The sequence below is a fragment of the Scyliorhinus torazame genome, chromosome 17, assembly GCF_047496885.1.
Source record: "Scyliorhinus torazame isolate Kashiwa2021f chromosome 17, sScyTor2.1, whole genome shotgun sequence".
NCBI classification, from domain to species: domain Eukaryota; kingdom Metazoa; phylum Chordata; class Chondrichthyes; order Carcharhiniformes; family Scyliorhinidae; genus Scyliorhinus; species Scyliorhinus torazame.
This window is the reverse complement of record NC_092723.1, coordinates 6,230,938-6,242,703: the sequence shown is the minus strand read 5'-3', so window position 1 is coordinate 6,242,703 and position 11,766 is coordinate 6,230,938. Positions and strand designations below refer to the sequence as shown.

At 47.0% G+C, this 11,766-nt stretch overlaps 1 protein-coding gene across 2 annotated transcripts in view; it reads left to right on the top strand.

The window, feature by feature from the left end:
* Nucleotides 1-6,861: 6,861 nt before the first annotated feature.
* fmoda (fibromodulin a) overlaps nt 6,862-11,766 on the top strand; it is a 29,205-nt gene continuing 24,300 nt past the window's right edge. The window contains exon 1 of one of the 2 annotated variants that reach the window (XM_072479956.1): nt 6,862-7,028. The gene's annotated coding sequence lies outside the window, so the exon portion shown is untranslated. Of the gene's footprint in view, nt 7,029-7,292; nt 7,406-11,766 lie in introns of those variants that run through there. The other variant, XM_072479957.1, reaches the window with a different exon arrangement.

Genomic DNA, 11,766 nt, shown 5'->3' with positions numbered 1-11,766 from the left:
CCCCTCCTCCTCTTTTACCAACTTCCCTGAGCTTACTGAAATATCTAAACCCCGGCACCTTCAACAACCATTCCTGTCCCTGCTCTATCCATCCATGTGGAGTACTGGACAGCCTTCTTCGAGGCAATGTCCAAGGTGGTGGGGGTGAGGATGGAGCCATGCCCGAAAGTGGCGGTCTTCGGGGTTTCAGGCCAGCCAGATCTATTTCTGGGGAGGGGGGCAGACGCCCTTGCCTTTGCCTCCCTGATCGCCCGCCGTAGAATCCTGTTCGGCTGGCGGTCAGCAGCACCACCCAAAGCTGCAGACTGGCTGGCGGTCAGCAGCACCACCCAAAGCTGCAGACTGGCTGTCCGACCTCTCGGAATCTCTCCAAATGGAGAAAATCAAATTCGCCATTCGAGGGTCAGACAGCGGCTTCCACAGAACGTGGGAGCCATTCACCCAATTGTTCCGGGACCTGTTTGTGGCCAACAAACAAGCAGAAGAATAGCCAGGTAGCCAAGAAACAGGGGAGAGTAGCCAAAGCATGAGAGGGAGAGATAGACCGGGAGGAGGGAGGGGGGTGGGGGGACACAGCTAAATCTAAGAGGAAGGAAAGGCGAGCCACAAGGGGGGAGGGGTGGCAGGAGCAGGGCGAGGGGGGTAGAGGGAAGACACGGAACAATAGAGGAGAGCCAGGGAGGGAGAGGGGGGAGGCAGAGAAATGTTAGCAAACTTAACGTCCACAGGAACACAGAAAACGGGGAAGACAGGAGGGCCGCAGAAGCGGAAGTGCGTAGAAGCGGAACGAGACGACAACGGCAGCGAACTCTGTCTGGGAGAAGCAAGGGATGACAACACCACGAACAGATGCCTACTTATGTGTGTAAATAATTTTGCCAAGTGTACAGAGCTGCTGCTGTTGAGTGGGGGCATAATACCGTCCGATGGCTTCTTAGGGAAAATTAAAACGTCAGCAGCAGCAGCGACCAGTAGGGGAGTGAGGTGAGTGCTCCATTGGGAGGGTGTGGGAAGACTGAGGCATGTGGGGTCACATCTAGTCAATTACTATTGTATATTCTCTTTTTGCACTATGTTAATGTTCACTCTATTTTGCTGTGTTAGTATTATTATGAAAAACTTTGCAAAACTTTAATTTTAAAAAATATTTTTTAAAATGAATGGCGGAGCAGGCTCGAAGGGCCGAATGGCCTCCTCCTGCTTCTATTTTTAGTGTATGATTCTATGTGTGAAGTAGAAACCTGGGCACATGGGGCATCCGTCACCTCCTGGCTGCGCCTGTGTGCGGATGACTGTAATATGCCACACAGGAGCACTGTAGTGATTTCTGTAGTGACCCGGATGCAGTGACATTCATGGCCACCGGGAGAGGGTGTCCTCCTCCTCCTCAGGGTGCCATGTCTGCGGCACAGGTGCTGCACTGTCTCTTTGTTGAGACGGGATCTTCCATGGCACATGATGTCCGTCAGCTCATCGAATGATCAACGATGTCTGTACACCTTTGGCCATCGCTGGCCTCCTCCTCTGGGTCCCTCCTCAGCCTGATGCATGGCTGGGGTTTCAGGGTATGTGTCAGCCCCCTGCACAAAGGGTTCTGTCTTCAGCCTGCATGGTTGCTACGGCCTTGTATGGTGTCTGCGCTTCTCGGCTGGCACAGGCACCACGAGGGCAGCGACAGCGGGATCGACTCCAGCAAACATAATTTTATTTGGATTGAATTCGAGAAGGAGAGTGATCAACAATCATTTAGGGCTTCCACCCTGGGAGCCTCAAATCTCCCAACCCTCCCCCACCCTTACCATCACTGTCTTCTCTCAGTGTGCCATCCAGTGAGCCATTTGTGCTGGCAAACCACATCAGGAGCCCGACACCCCAACCCTCTCTCTGCCTGGGATATTAGGGGGACTGTGCTCAGTTGCCCTCCACTCATCCACACACCTACCCTTTGGCTGCGAGAAGATTCACAGTGCTGAAGTTGTGCGCTTTAGTGTTTGATCGTTGGCAGCTGCCTTTATGGTGCTGCCTCTATGGTGCTGACACTCCTAGAGTACAGGAACAGTATCTGCCATCAAAGTTTGTTGGACATGCAATGCATTAATTATCCTCTGAGGCATGGCATGTGGGCCCTTGAGGTGGTACTTGAGAGTTGAAGAGTGTGAAGTGCTATCACAACTAGCAAGGCTAATCCCTCATTTGAATTAACCTTCAGCTGTGAAGCTAGAGGCTGCTCACAGTCAAAGAGAGTGAAATTGGCTTTCAGGACAAAACCACAACAGGGCTCTGACTGTTTTGGTAAAACAGACAGGTTGTAGCTGTAGTTGCCCCTGTTATGGGTCTCCATAATGTTTAAAGATGGTTTGAAGGCCTCACAGATGCAAATCCCCTCACCACCCACCCCCCCCACCCCCCCCCAACCCCACCCCTGGCGCAGAGCCAACCTCTGACCTGGAATGCTATAACGCCTTGACCAAGCCCAATCCCCCTGAGGTTTTCCCTGCTCTGCCCCCCCCCCCCCCGCCCCCCCCCCCCGGCCCCCCGCGAGCACTGGGGCAGCAACTTCGGTGCCCTTGAGCTGCCTGCTGAAACATTAAAATAGTTACTCACCTCCTCACTTCCCCTCAGCAGCATTTGCAGCAGCGTCATGTTTTTGAAAAGGAATACTAAACGATGCCCGTGTGATTTCCCGCTGGGGAGTTGGGTAATTCCCAGGAGGCCGCTGCATTCGACTTCAATCTCGCTAATGAGATTGAGATTAATGCAAATGAGGGTTAATGATATTCTTGCCATTTTTGGGCGAGATCCAGAACTCGTTATCCGGGGTGAGTCGGGTGAATCACAAAACGGTTCGCTGCCGCCACAAATCTCGATTTTACCCTCTCCCACTATTCATCCGGCTCGCCCTGATCTGCGTCGGGCACAATGCGGTCACTGAATCGCGCACATTAACTCGGTTTCTCTCTCCACAGACGCTGTCAGACCTGCTGAGTCTGTCCAGGATTTTCTGTTTATCAGATTTCCAGCATCTGCCATATTTTGCTTTTATTCTTGCGATGTTGTGTTGCCGAAATGCGTTTTCACATCTGCCCTGTCCGATCACTACCATCGGTGCCAAGACTGCATGTGTTTTGTTTCTTGGTGTCAACATTTCACACCCATTTGTTCTCTGCGTGATGTGTACATGGAACGTCTGAAATCCGGTGCAGGCTGCAGCCAGAGTTTGAAAGAGAAAAATAACAGGAAAAAGCAAGGTTGAATGTCACATTAATTTATGACTTGCTATGTGGAGCTGCGGTGTATTTTCATGTCAATGAATGAATCGAGTGAGTCGAAGTTTGCATTGCCGATCTGAAAATCCCCGACAACGTTTACCTTGTTGCAACTGCAAAAGCACAGCTGCAATCAGGAGCACCTTCAACACGTGCCTTCCAGATTTCACTCTGGACACCCTGAGAGAGGCCATTAAACCTTTTTTGCAGCAATGAATCCCCATTGCTTTAGAAATTGTCCATATGGCTAAAAGGCTAAAAAAAGAATTGCCAGCGGGAATTCACCAGATCAGTGCTGTTTGCTTTTATGACGGAATTTACCATAAACCAGAGATTAAAGGAAGGCCTGTTTAGCAGCTTTTTTTGTGAGCTGCATTATCTGGGGCATTTTGTTAGGTAAGATGCATTGTACAAATGTCTCTTTGCTGTCAATGTAAAATCTACTGTTTGTTGATTCAGCAAAGATTGTAAACTCTGATTCTGCAACGTTAGACCATGATACCAGCCTGCTTATTTCAGATTTTTGGAGGATTTGTTGATGTCAATCATCTCTATTAATGTTGCATTTCTCTACACATGTGTTATACATGTGTTATATGTGTTATATACATGTGTTATATGCCAGATTAGCTAAAGAAACAATAAGTAGGTGTAAAATACAAAGTAGATTTACGACATGTTTGAAGTTCCAAAGACTGTCGAGCCCTTTGCACAAAATGAACAAATTGAGTCACACCATTTGTCCCGACTATAGAAAAAAATGTGGACCAGCCAAAATGCATTGATCAGTATATCAATCAATCAGCTGTTCAGTCAGATACCTCTGAACCTCAAACAAGTCTCGAGCAGTTCCAAAATTGTAATAGCCCCAATCCTATTCCCAACCTGACTCTGTAGATAACATGGGTGATCATTCGAAACAGAGATTAGATCCCTTACATATGGAAATGATTGGCCTCGTGCCAATTCGAGATCCCTCTCGCCAAATTGTTTGACAACAGTGGAGGAAGTCCATTTGGGATTCAATAGCAACAGTTCTGATTGTCAGAGACATGCGAGTACATTATTTTTTAAATCCATCAGTAATTGGTGCTGTGGATCTATGAGGAGAAGGTTTACCCTCCCAGCACAAAAGCATTCACAATTCGCACCAACATTGTGGCTAACCTTCGGTTTGCCATTCACTGCAACAAAAATCTGCAATCATTGATTTGTTCAACCCTTCCCTCACCTCCATTGTTCAGGGCCTTACCCCAGCAACATTTTTACTCTTTCTCATTGCAGTTATTTTCCTCAGCATTACAGCCTTCATCTCTGCTGCAGGTTGAAAGAGCGACAACTTGACTGCCTCTAGTGGACAATTGGTTTGGACAGATATTTTCAGTCGGTGTTCACTTGCCACCTTGCACCATGGCCTCTGGAATCCTTGAAGGAGCGAACTCTTTTCCCCCATCCTTTTCATTGGAGATTTTGCGGGGCTAGAAGCCAATCGACATGAGGGACACGGTAATAGTTGAGTCGGATTTGGTGTGATAGGGCAGAGTTTTGGATAAGCTTTAGCTTACAGAGGCTGGAGTACCGGAGTCCTTTTGTAGCATCTGCTGAAGATGTGAGATCAGCTCCATGTGAACTGCCAATAGCCAGCTTCGCTTCTCTGTCACAGGGCCAGTGTACCTACAGGCTGTTTGGATGTTTGTTTTTTCCTATTCTGATCTTTTGCCTGTCCTCTTTATCACATTGTGGTGTCTGTGTGTTCATCTTCTTGGACCTCAGGACCCAGAATACCTTCTCCAAATCCCGCCACCTCTCACTCCTTCTTTGAAACTAGAATTCCTAGATTCGGCCTATCGATTCTGCACAGACACCCTGAAAGAACACGCCACCCAGGCCCACATCTCCTCCCCATCTCCACAACCCCACCAAACCAGCACATCCCCGCACACTAAGGGGCAATTTAGCATGACCTGCACATCTTTGGACTGTGGGAGGAAACCGGAGCACTGGAAGGAAACCCACACAGACACGGGAGAACGTGCAAACTATACACAGTCACCCGAGGCCGGAATTGAACCCGGGACCCTGGAGCTGTGAGGCAGCAGTGCTAACCACTGTGCCGCCTCTTCAAGGCATTTCTGAAAACCATTCCTTCAGCAAAACATTTGACCAACCATCAGAATGTCTGACTCTTTGTCTCAGCCGCATTCACTTGCGATTATGTCTAAATGATGCACTTTCAGGCAATTTTCCTCACTAATGTGAATCTTCAGTCTAGAATGAGAGGATTGTCTTTTGAGGAGTCACTCAGTGGACTAAATCTTTATTTTCTAACATTTGGAAGAATAAGAGATGATCTAATTGAAACATATACAATCCATAAGGAGCTTGACAGGGTGGATACTGAGAAATTGTTCCCCCTGGCTGATGAATCTAGAACTGGTTTCACAGTTTCAGAATAAGGGGTTGGGCATTTAGAACTAAGTTGAGGAGAAATTTCTTTGTTTTAAAAGGTTGTTGGATTTTGGAATCCTCTGACTCCACAGATACTCAGTTGTGGAGTATATTCATGACAAGATGGATAGATTTTTGGGTACTAAGGGAAATGTGGCTAACGTGGGAAGATGTGGTCAAGGTAAAAGATGGGCTCTGGTTTTATTGAATGATAAAACAGACCTAAGGGCCGAATGGATGGCTCCTGCTCCCATTTCTTATGTTCTTGATGGGCGGCATGGTAACACAGTGGTTAGCACTATTGCTTCACAGCTCCAGGGTCCCAGGTTTGATTCCCGGCTTGGGTCACTGCCTGTGTGGAGTCTGCACGTTCTCCCCGTGTCTGCAGGGGTTTCCTCCGGGTGCTCCGGTTTCCTCCCACAAGTCCCAAAAGGCATGCTTGTTAGGTGAATTGGACAATCTGAATTCTCCCTCAGTGTACCCAAACAGGCGCTGCAATGTGGCTACTAGGGGATTTTCTCAATAACTTTATTGCAGTATTAACGTCAGCCTACTTGTGACACTAATAAAGATTATTATTATGGAAATGAATTACATTCTTGTACTTTATAATTGAAATCTTTATTTCATTTAAAGAAAAATGAATGGAGGGTTAGGGCTCCTTGGATTCCTTTTGTGGACTGTATTCAGCTGTATTGTTGTTGCTACATTTCTCAAACTGAAACAGCAGGACACACGGAACTGAAATTTCAGAGCAAAGATCAAAGAGATCCCTGGGGAATTGGGGGGTCTCGCTCATCACTTTGAACTCGGAATGAGAAATAAAACTGAGCGTGAAACTATTACAATGGGACGTTGTCACTGAGCAAAGGCATTCTCCTCCTTAATGCGTATTATTCGGGATTGTCACTTTGTTTACATTTTTTTCAAAAGACACAACAAATTGATGAAGGTTTCGTTACGAAGCTTTGTTGTTCTTCTCAGTCCATTCGTATGAAACAGCTTGAAACCTTCGCCCTCGTGCTATTAATTGAAGCCCACGTTTATAATGAGAGAGACAGAGTTAATCAAGAAATGTAAAGGGCAAAAAATAATCATCTCTTTCACAGACAGCTCACAAATGTCTGTGGTACCAAGTTACCACAAGGTTATAAAAGGACACTTGTATATTATAACTGGGAGCAGTCCAGTAATCGGACTGTTTACTGTCACTGGCGTGAAGTCATTCATAAACTTGTAGAATTTTAAACGGCTCCTTGAAACGAGACACCTGAGTTGGAGCAAAGCTAACAGGAGCTTTAACGGGAAGTTCAGGTTGGTACCAGAAAATACAGAATTTCTGCACTTATTGGGTGTTTTTCTTTAAGGTATTTTTACTTACCGCAATATTCAGTTAACCTGGGGTATGGAAGAATGTGTGGGTGCACTTTTGAGACAAAACCTATTAAATCGGGTTCGCCATAATTAAGTTATTGATTCCTGTTTTGCAACATGGCTAAAGAATCAGGTTGTTTTAAACTAACTCAGATCTTTAAAAAATATGACTGGTAGTAATGTGAGTTCATGCTGGTTGTATGTGCCCATTCTAGTCCATGCCATCTTTGCTGTTTGTCTTCATATTAATCCACCGGGCCGGGAAACTGAGGAAGGTTTGAATGGAGCAACAAAACAACAGTCTCTGAACTCCTCAGGTACTTATATTGTATGTGCTGCTCTAATGGGGCTGTGCTTTTAAGTTTGAGGAAAAGGTTAAGTCAATAAAGTCGCGATGAAGTAGGACTGGAGGAGGCTGGTGTGGAGAGTAAGTGCTAGAATAGATCAGTTGGGCCAAATGGTGTGCTTCCGTGCTGTAGATTCTGTGTCGGTCTACATAAGTTGAATTATCCAGGCCATAAGCATTTAAATTAGAAGAGTGATGGGGCGATTCCAGAGCAGCTACCTGATGGTTTAAATGAAGCAACTTCGAAGTTCTTCCAGTTTTGGCTGATTTGTCTCGTGGGTCAACAGTCAACGTTCTGGGAACAATGGGAGCAATGTTGCAGGCTGGTCCCAGAGATACTCTTTTCTGGAGGAAGGAGAGATTCAAAATAAAATTTATTACAAAAACTGAACCTGGAATGAAGCAAAATTCACATTCAAATATCGCAAGATACCGCTTGAAACAGAGACCGTTGCTTGGATATTGCAAAATACTGCAACCAGTCACGTTTAATATCTCAAGAATCAATAAGTGCAAAACATGATTTATTTTTTCCGGTCCAGGATTAGAAGAGTAATGCCTGTAGGATCTAAAGCTACATTCTTCGAGGAATCTGAAGGATATTATCACACTTGTCTGAAGTCTGACTAAAATTTGGCGAACTTTCCAGCAATTTATAAATGGGCCATTTTCTCTCTTTCCTGAGCTTTAAAATAACAACATTTAAAATCCGTTCCAGGGCCACTGCTTGGAATTAATGTTAAATGTTATGTACAATCGCTTCAGACAATCAAAAAGACATAACTTAACCATTTTGACAATCTAATTTTAATTTGAAACGAGCTGTTTATTTTCCCTCTGCAAATAGGTTCGGATTTCAGAGTAAAGAATGATTCTCAAACCGAAATCTCTTATCCTGCAGCATCAGGGCAACTTGAAAATTGGTAGCAGATATAGCCAAGGATGTGATGCATTGTATCAGGAATATGCTGCATGTGCAAGAGATAAAGTGTCACTATCAGGATATTGGCTTTTGTTCTTTTCGAAAGTAAGTCACGGGGCGCGGCGGATTCGAGTTAAACGCTGCGTTTAGCGGAGTGTTTCCTGCACCTGCAGCGTCAAGAAAGACCCCGAGCGTTGTTTTGGTCTCAGCGTTGAGCTCCCCGTCGCGGGCGCACTTTGAGTCACTTTAAGGTTACCCAAGGATGGACGCGCCATTTTTAAAGGCAACCCCAAACTTTCGATCCCCCTCAGCATATCCACTGCAGCCTCTGGGCCCACCCACTTCACCCAACGTCACTCTTCGGGGGCGTTGGGCCTGCGCTCAGCCTGCCTCTTATGGACAAGGCCCCCCTGGGCTATCCCTGGCAAGGGCAACCTGGCGTCTGGGCACCTTGGCGATGCCAGTCTGGAAGTACCGCCCGGGACACCTAGCCATGCCAAGGTGCCAGGTTGGGAATGCCAAAGTACCCAGGTGCAAGGGGGAGTGCCAGGGTACCACCCTGCCCTGTCTCCAATCACCTGGGGGTTGCCGATGGATTGTGGGGGGCCTCCCCCATGTGCCATTACAAATGGTCCATGTTGTGCATGAGATCAACTGATGATGCCCCCCCCCCCCCCACCCCCACCCATTGCTGTGATGTTCCAGGGTCCATTCCGAATTCTGGAGGCAGCCCCAGGCATTTTTTGGGTGTGTCCCAACATCTGCACCTACATTGTCCCAGGCATGATTTCCTACTGGCGTCATGGAGAACTGGGTGTCGGGAAAAGACCTACTGGGCCTTCAATGTCACCCCATTGGCAGGATGCAGATCAGCTTCACAACGGCCTCCAGTGGCTTTCCCAATCCACCATTGTGGGCACCAGCACAAGATCCACGCTGGGAACTTCACAGCGGCACCAATCCGATTTTAGGACCTCCTGCTGTTTACCCACCATTGAACCTGCCGGTGGGGGGGCGTAGGGGAATTTTACCCCTAAGTCAGGTGTTTCCGGCCATTCACGGGCCAAGATCTTCCTATCACGGTGAGCTGATTTTCGGGTGTAGAATGGCAATTGAGTCGTCCCCGCTGTCTCCCAAACGGAGAATTTCGCCCATTGTTCCTCCCTGAGGTTTAGCTCACAGAATTGCTTCAAGAGCATCGCGGGTGGTATTGGCTCCGGCTGAGAGATCTACTCCCTTTCCTCCCTCTTTCAGCAGTAGGCCCTGTTCTGCTTACCCTCCATTCATTCCCCAAGTCCTGCTGTGGTCTGAGAGGAACGCATCACGCAGCACCCTTGGCATGGAGCAGCTTTTATCGTGCAATTTGAAACATCTCTGGTGAATGTTTGTAGAATAATAGCAGTAGCCATAAGAAAGAAACAAGCGATTAACCTGAAGTAGTTGATAATTCCTTCAATTAATGCTGGGGGTGATAGGCGGCTGGTGAAATTCCAGCTACTAAACTTGTTTTTGAAGTTGAAAGAGGATATTGATTGGAGCATTGAGCTCCAAAATGGCTTCACTGGTGTCAAATTGCAACATCTGTTGACCTGTGTACACGCTAACGCCATGGCCAACATGCTACCCAATCTAATTCCCAATGCAGACACCATTTTGGAGTTTTAAGAGCACTTGGAAAGTCTGAAAAATGAGTGCAAACAATCTCAATTTCTCAGGGTGCCCTAGATTAATTCCCGGCCGAATCAATTATTTCAGTGACAATCCAGTCCAATATTAATGACAGACCAAGCAGGCAGCAGTAAATTGCTATTTTCCAAAGACCGACAAAGCAGCCCCTGTTCCATAAAGAAAGAAATGAAGATTGAACATATCAGTTTCAGGAGCTGTCGGTTAAGGGAATAGCCAAGACATCAGGGGGTCCTCCCCGCCTCTCTTCAAATACATTCTCCTGGACAGGCAGACAATGCTCAGGGTTAACACCTTGGGCAGGATTCTCCGCCCCGCCAGCCCCGTTTAACGGCGCGGCGTGCCCACGCCGGTAGCGGGATTCTCTGTTCCTGCAGTGGGCCTAGGGGTTTCCCATTGTGGCCACGTCACACCATCGGGAAACCCGCGGGGATGGGCGCGCTGCTGGCGGAGCGGAGGATCCTGCTGCCGAAGAACTCTGCTGCTCATCTGAATACCAGCCCCTCTGACTGTACAGTACCCCCTCAGTATTGCCCCAAAGTCTCTATTCAGTGGGAATCAAGGGTTCCTCTTTGATAAGGAGCTGGGGCTTCTGTCCGTGGTTTTGACTGACTTTCTTATGACTTATCAAAAGGTTTTTTCTCCATTTCTTGTTTTTAATGTCAACAAGATTCAGGATAGTGGAATATGGAAACTTTTTTTTTGCCTTCAAAGTACAGCATTCTCAAAGTAACACAAACCTGTTTTAGGTTAATGTTTTTGCTTCCGTGACACTGAAAAGGGGCATTATGCACAAGCCTTTCTGTGGGTTTCCATCAATATGCCAAAAATGAATAAACTAGTATATTTCTCATTTTAGGTTTCTTTTACAGTCTTGTTAAGTAATAATAGTCTCCAGTGTGAGGGAAAACCACCAGCTTGTGACTGTTTAACCCGTGGTCTCCTCTTGCGGCAGCTGAACTGTGGGGGAGAAAATATTGAAACCTTTTACCTCACAAAATGCCTTCAGGGAATCGTGAATCTTTGGAGCATTTTTATTGGCAAAACGAATGCAAGAAACTGTGCCGTGTGCGATAGGCCTGGGGCAAGAAAGGAAGTAGTAAAGGAAGGGTTTACAGGCTTCTCTCAATCTGAATCAGTCCACAAATACAATCCTGGAAATTGGCCAGTCACAAATAAGGGCTGTCTGGTCTGCTGACTCATATGATAGATGCCAAATTGCCCCCACAGCGACAGAGCAGGGTGCCAACTCATTCCAATCAGATTGGCTGCATAACCCAACGATGGCCCAACCATTTCAGTCGGTGTTATGGGCCAGGAGTTCATAGAATTTACAGTGCAGAAGGAGGCCATTCGGCCCATCGAGTCTGCACCGGCTCTTGGAAAGAGCACCCTACCCAAGGTCAACACCTCCACCCATCCCCATAACCCAATAACCCCACCCAACGCTAAGGGCAATTTTGGACACTAAGGGCAATTTATCATGGCCAATGCACCTAACCTGCACATCTTTGGACTGTGGGAGGAAACCGGAGCACCCGGAGGAAACCCACGCACACACGGGGAGGATGTGCAGACTCCGCACAGACAGTGACCCAAGCCGGAATCGAACCTGGGACCCTGGACTTGCAAATGTGCTATCCACAATGCTACCATGCTGCCCCCATAGAGACCACCAAAATATATCATGGAGTTCACCTGACCTACAACTGTTTATAGATTTT